Genomic DNA, 6,575 nt, shown 5'->3' on the forward strand with positions numbered 1-6,575 from the left:
TGTGAATTAAAAGTGCAAAACCATTTTGTACTAATACTTGCAAGTAAGTTTTTTAAAAATCCATTCATTTAACTAATTTCTGGAACTTGAATCTTCTCATTGATTTCTCAGCATATGTGCACCTTTTAAGTATGACATCTGCTTTTCAGGGACGTGATTAAAAAGTTTGTAAATACAGAAAACAACCTTGTAAGGTTATAAAAAAAGACTGCTGTCAGTCAGGAAGTTAGGTGGCAGAAATGGTATTCAATCTGCAGAAGTGGGGTAATCTGCAGAGGTTTTAAAAACAAATACTGAACTTGGATGTAAAGTAATGGTGTACATGTTCACCTAGCAGCAGGACAAGAAAGTAAGGTGGTTAAAAGATGCTGTTATATACTGACAGTTTTAGCTGAGATGTAGAAAATTGTCAGTGATTTGGAGGCCAGGTTTGCAGCCAATATGAAGATAGGTGGATGGGCAGGTTGTGTTGAGGAAGCAGTGGGTCTGCTGAAGGACTTAGATGAGGGAAAAGGGCAAAGAAGTGGCAGCTGCAATACAGTTTTGGGAAGTTCAAAATAAATTTATTATCAAATTACATTTAATCACCATATGCAACTGAGATATTCTTTTTTTGCAGTCATAATCAATAAATTCAATAACGATAATAAAATCAATAAAAAACTGCACCAATGGAGCAGACAATCAGTGGGCAAAAAAACAATATATTGTGCAAATACAAAAAGGGCAAAAAGTAATAATAAAATATTGAGAACATGAGATGAAGAGTCCATAGATTGTGGGAACAGTTCAGTGATGAGACGAATGAAGTTATCCTCTCTGGTTCAAGAGTCTGATAGTTGAGTAATAACTGTTCTTTTACCTGGTGGTGTGAGTCTTGAGGGCACAGTACCACTTTCCCAATGGCAACAGCGACAGGAGAGCCTGACCTGGATGATGGATGCTGCTTACCTGTGACAATGTTTTGTGTGCTTGTGTTCATTGGTGAGGAGGGCTTTTCCCGTGATGGCCTGGACCATATCCACTACTACTAGTAGGAATTTCTGTTCAATGACATTGGTATTTCCATACTAGGCAGTGATACAGCCTGCCAATATACTGTCCACCACACATCTATAGAAGTTTGTCAGAGGTTTGGATGTTGTGCTGAATCTTCAAACTTCTAAGGAAGCAGAGGCACTGCCATGCTTTCTTAATAATTGCAGTCGTCAGGACAGGTCCTCTGAATTTAAAGTTGTTGAGGCTCTCTACCTCTGATCCCCATATGAGGACTGGCTCATGGATTTCTGCTTTCCTCCTCCTGAAGTCAATAATCAGATCCTCGCTGACATTGAGTGAGAGATTGTTGTGGCACTGCTCAGCCAGATTTTCAATCCTCCTCCTATATGCTGATTTGTCACCACCTTTGATTCAGCCAATGTCAGTACTGTCGTCAGCAAACTTAAGTATGGCTTTATAGCTGTGCTTAGCCACACAGTCATAAATGTAAAGCCAGTAAGAGCAAGAGTCTAAGCACACAGCTTTGTGGTCATAGAGGAGATGTTGTTGCCAACCTGAACTGACTGAGGTCTGCAAGTGAGGAAATTGAGGATCCAGTTGCACAAGAAGGTATTGAGGCCCAGGTCTTGGAGCTCAATGATTAGTTTGGGTGGGGGGTGCTGATAGTATTGAATGTGGAGCTGCAGTCAATAAAGAGCATCCTTATGATTACATCTTGCTGTCTAGACCTTCCAGGGCTGAATGAAGAGCCAATGAAATGGCATCTGCTGCGGATCTGTTGTGGTGGTAGGAAGTACAGCTGCAAATTGCTTCTCAACCAGTGAGGAGTGTACGGCTATATATTTTGTCAGAAGGAATAAAGGCATGGACTGGGAGAAAATTCAGAAATCGGGTGTAAAGGGACTTTGGAGTCTCTGTAGGATTCCCAAAGGTTAACTTGCAGGTTGATTCGGTGGTAAAGAAGACACATTCTGAGAGAAGTAGAATACAAAAACGAGGTTTTGCTGAGGTTTTATAAGGTAGTGATCAAACTGCTGAGTTCTTAGCACTTTTGGGACCCTCGTCAAAGAAGGGATGTGTTGATATTGAAGAGGGTCCAGAGAATGGAGAGAACTTCAAGAAATGATCTGGGAAATGAAAGGGTTAATACATGAGGTGTGTTCATCTCTGGGTCTGTTCTCACTGAAGTTTAGAATGGCAGAGGGGTGGGGGGTGGATATCTCATTGAAACCTATCGAAATTGAAAAGCCTGATTATAGTGGATGTGAAGAGGATGTTTCTGATAGTGGGGGAGTCTAGGACTAGAGGGCACAGCCTCAGAATAGAAAGGTGTCCCAAGGAATTCCTTTAGCTCAAGGGTGATGAATGTCTAATTCATTGCCACACATGGCTGTGGAGGCCAAGCCGCTGGTTATATTTATAGCAGGGGTCTTTCTCTGCACCCCAACCCCAATTGACGCTGCTCAACCTGCTGTGTTCCTCCAGCAGTTTATTTTCCACTCCAAATCTGTTTTGAAATCAGAAAGCCTGGATAAATGTAGCTAGAGTCCAGGACTGGAAGATGGCTAATTTTATTATCCTCAACATAGGACCTGGAAATGCAAGATTATAATGCCAATAAGAGGAGCTTTTTGGAAGCACAAGAGAATACAGATTTTGGAATCTAGAACTAGATGGAAGAATTCAATGGGTCGAGCAGCATTGGTGAGAAGAAATTGTGTTTTAGGTAGAAGTTCTGCATGAGAACAGTAGAAAGGCGAGGTGGTTAGAATACAGAGGGGAAGGGGAGTGGTGAGAAAGTATTCTGGGGCAATTGGTGTACTGAGGAGGAGTGTAAGATGACAGGCAGGTTATGCCAGGTAGAGGAGGCAAGTGGGGTGAAGTTGAAGAATGGCAGGTGGTGGGGGCAGACCAAGAGAGATTAAAAACAACAGATGGAGCAAGGTGGAGTGAAGGAAGTAGGAAGGTAGGAGATAGCTGCTGCAGGGAAAAAGTAGGAATACAAATGTCTAGCAGAGCTGGATTTAAATGAGTAATGGTGGTGAGGTGAATGATAGTTGGAACGAAATGGAGGATGGGGGTGTGAAACTGAGTATTCTGTTAGCTTGTAGACTGCCTTGGCAGAATCTAAGTTGTTACTTTGTGTTGGACTTCATCGTAGCAGTAGAAGGATGGGCAGGTTGGTGTGGGAATAGGGAGAAGAGTTGAAATGGTTAACAGTTTGGAATTGTGTACTGAGTGTAGGTGATCTAGGAAACAGTTGCCAAACCTGCCCTTGGTCTTGTCGAGTTCACATCAGGAGCACCTAATGCAGTAGGCAAGGTTGGAGGAGATGCTTGTGACCCTTTGCCTCACCTGGGAAGACTGGTTCCTGGATGACAGGCGGAGGAGGAGGTGCAAGAACATGTGCTACATCAGCAGGGGTAAGAGAGAGCTGGAGTCATGGGCAGTGGTCCCTGCAGAAGGCAGAAAGGTGGGCAGGAAAAGATGTGGGTGGTGGTGGATGATACTGCAGCTGGTAGAAATGACAATGGATGTCATTTCTGATGTCTTTACTGATTACATCCTTCTGGTCAGGAAGACCAGATTCATTTTCAGAAGTAAATATTGAGACTAATCTTCAAACTCAGATCTTAATTTGTTTGGAATTATGATATTAAAGATGGAAACATAGTTAATAAATAGGAGTCTGATGGCGCTATCTTTGTTACCAGGTGAGGCCAGGGAAATGGTGTGTGCCATAGCTCATGAATTGTGAGTCATGTTTGCCTGTAAGTCTGGAGTTGATGTGTGCCATGACCAAGCTCATGACAGTGGATGTCACAGCCACCCAACAGTAAGGCATGTTGCCTTATTTTTCTTTGGTCATGGTCTTTAAAGTAGGTGGGGAAACTTCAGATTGGAGTAAAGAGAGGTAGCAACAGTTGCAAATACTGCTGTCAGTTGATTTGTGTAGGATCTGAGGACTCTAGGGTCACAGGAATGTTTTTGAGACTGAAGGACTTCAGTTAAAAGGAGAAAGTAGATGGCTGAATCAGTTCTCACTGAGGTGAAAGGCTGACGGTTACTTTGTTAAAGTTTATAAAATCACAAGGGGTGTAGATATAGAGCATGCACTTAGTCTAAGGTAAAGAAGTCTAAAATTAGAAGTATGAGGCGAAAGATTTAAAAGTGATAGAGGCAGGTACAATTAAATTTAAAAGACATTGGGATAGGCACATGGAAAGGAAGGATTAGAGGGATATGGGCCATAAACTGCCAGATGGAACTATCTGATGTAGGCAACTTGGTCAGCATGGATGAGTTAGGCTGAGGTGTCTGTTTTAATGCTGTGTGGCTCAATGGATGTGGAGGATCATGGAGCGGAAGGTAAGAACCAGGGGACCACTATCCCTTTTCTGTCTTGGGAAGGCAGGAAGAGAGCAAAAGTACAAGAAATATGTTACATTGGACTCCAGCAAGCCATGCTTCCCGAAAAAGGAGGACATTTTAGATTGCTTGGAACAAAACCCCTCACCTCATGAGCAGATGTGGCAAAAATGAAGTAAGTGGGAAAGGAATGGCATTCTAACAAGGTTCAGAGTGGGAAGAGGTGTAATCTGAGTAACTGTAGGAGTTGGTGGGTTCATTGTAAGTATCAGTGGGCAGTTTGTCAGATCTAGAAAAGGAAGAGTAGTGTCAATAGACAATAGGTGCAGAAGTAGACCATTCGTCCCTTTGAGCCTGCACCGCCATTTTGAGATCATGGCTGGTCATCTACTATCAATACCCGGTTCCTGCCTTGTCCCCATATCCCTTGATTCCCCTATCCATAAGATACCTATCTAGCTCCTTCTTGAAAGCATCCAGAGAATTGGCCTCCACTGCCTTCTGAGGCAGTGCATTCCACACCCCCACAACTCTCTGGGAGAAGAAGTTTTTCCTTAACTCTGTCCTAAATGTCCTACCCCTTATTCTTAAACCATGCCCTCTGGTACTGGACTCTCCCAGCATCTGGAACATATTTCCTGCCTCTATCTTGTCCAATCCCTTAATAATCTTATAGGTTGTAATCAGATCCCCTCTCAATCTTAATTCCAGCATGTACAAGCCCAGTCTCTCTAACCTCTCTGCGTAAGACAGTCCGGACATCCCAGGAATTAACCTTGTGAATCTACGCTGCACTTCCTCTACAGCCAGGATGTCCTTCCTTAACCCTGGAGACCAAAATTGTACACAATACTCCAGGTGTGGTCTCACCAGGGCTCTGTACAAATGCAAGAGGATTTCCTTGCTCTTGTACTTAATTCCCTTTGTAATAAAGGCCAACATTCCATTAGCCTTCTTCACTGCCGGCTGCACTTGCTCATTCACCTTCAGTGACTGATGAACAAGTACTCCTAGATCTCTATTTCTCCCTTACCTAACTCTACACCATTCAGATAATAATCTGCCTTCCTGTTCTTACTCCCAAAGTGGATAACCTCACACTTATTTATATTAAACGTCATCTGCCAAGTATCTGCCCACTCTCCCAGCCTATCCAAGTCACCCTGAATTCTCCTAACATCCTCATCACGTCACACTGCCACCCAGCTTAGTATCATCAGCAAATTTGCTGATGTTATTCTCAATGCCTTCATCTAAATCATTGACGTAAATTGTAAACAGCTGTGGTCCCAATACCGAGCCCTGTGGCACCCCATTAGTCACCACCTGCCATTCACCGCTACCCTTTGCTTTCTATCTGCCAACCAGTTTTCTATCCATGTCAATGTCTTCCCCCCGATGCCCTGAGCTTTGATTTTACCCACCAATCTCCTATGTGGGACCTTATCAAATGCCTTCTGAAAATCGAGGTACACTACATCCACTGGATCTCCCCCCGTCTAACTTCCTGGTTACATCCTCGAAAAACTCCAACAGATTAGTCAAGCGTGATTTACCCTTGGTAAATCCATGCTGGCTCGGCACAATCCTATCACTGCTATCTAGATATGCCACTATTTCATCCTTAATAATGGACTCCAGCATTTTCCCCACCACTGATGTCAGGCTGACAGGTCGATTTTTCTCCCTCCCTCCTTTCTTAAAAAGTGGGATAACATTAGTCATTCTCCAATCCTCAGGAACTGATCCTGAATGTTGGAAAATGATTACCAATGCATCCGCAATTTCCAGGGCAACCTCCTTTAGTACCCTAGGATGCAGACCATCTGGCCCTGTGGATTTGTCAGGCTTCAGTCCCATCAGTCTACTCATCACCGTTTCCTTCCTAATGTCAATCTGTTTCATTTCCTCTGTTACGCTATGTCCTTGGCCCATCCATACATCTGGGAGATTGCTTGTGTCTTCCTTAGTGAAAACAGATCTAAAGTACTCATTAAATTCTTCTGCCATTTCTCTGTTTCCCATAACAATTTCACCCAATTCATTCTTCGTCCAACATTGTTCTTAACTATCTTCTTTCTCTTCACATACCTAAAAAAAAGTTTTTGCTATCTTCCTTTATATTCCTGGCTAGCTTGCGTTCGTACCTCATTTTTTCTCTCTGTATTGCCTTTTTAGTTAAGTTCTGTTGCTCCTTAAGAATTTCC

The sequence above is a fragment of the Hypanus sabinus genome, chromosome 20, assembly GCF_030144855.1.
Source record: "Hypanus sabinus isolate sHypSab1 chromosome 20, sHypSab1.hap1, whole genome shotgun sequence".
Lineage (NCBI taxonomy): Eukaryota > Metazoa > Chordata > Chondrichthyes > Myliobatiformes > Dasyatidae > Hypanus > Hypanus sabinus.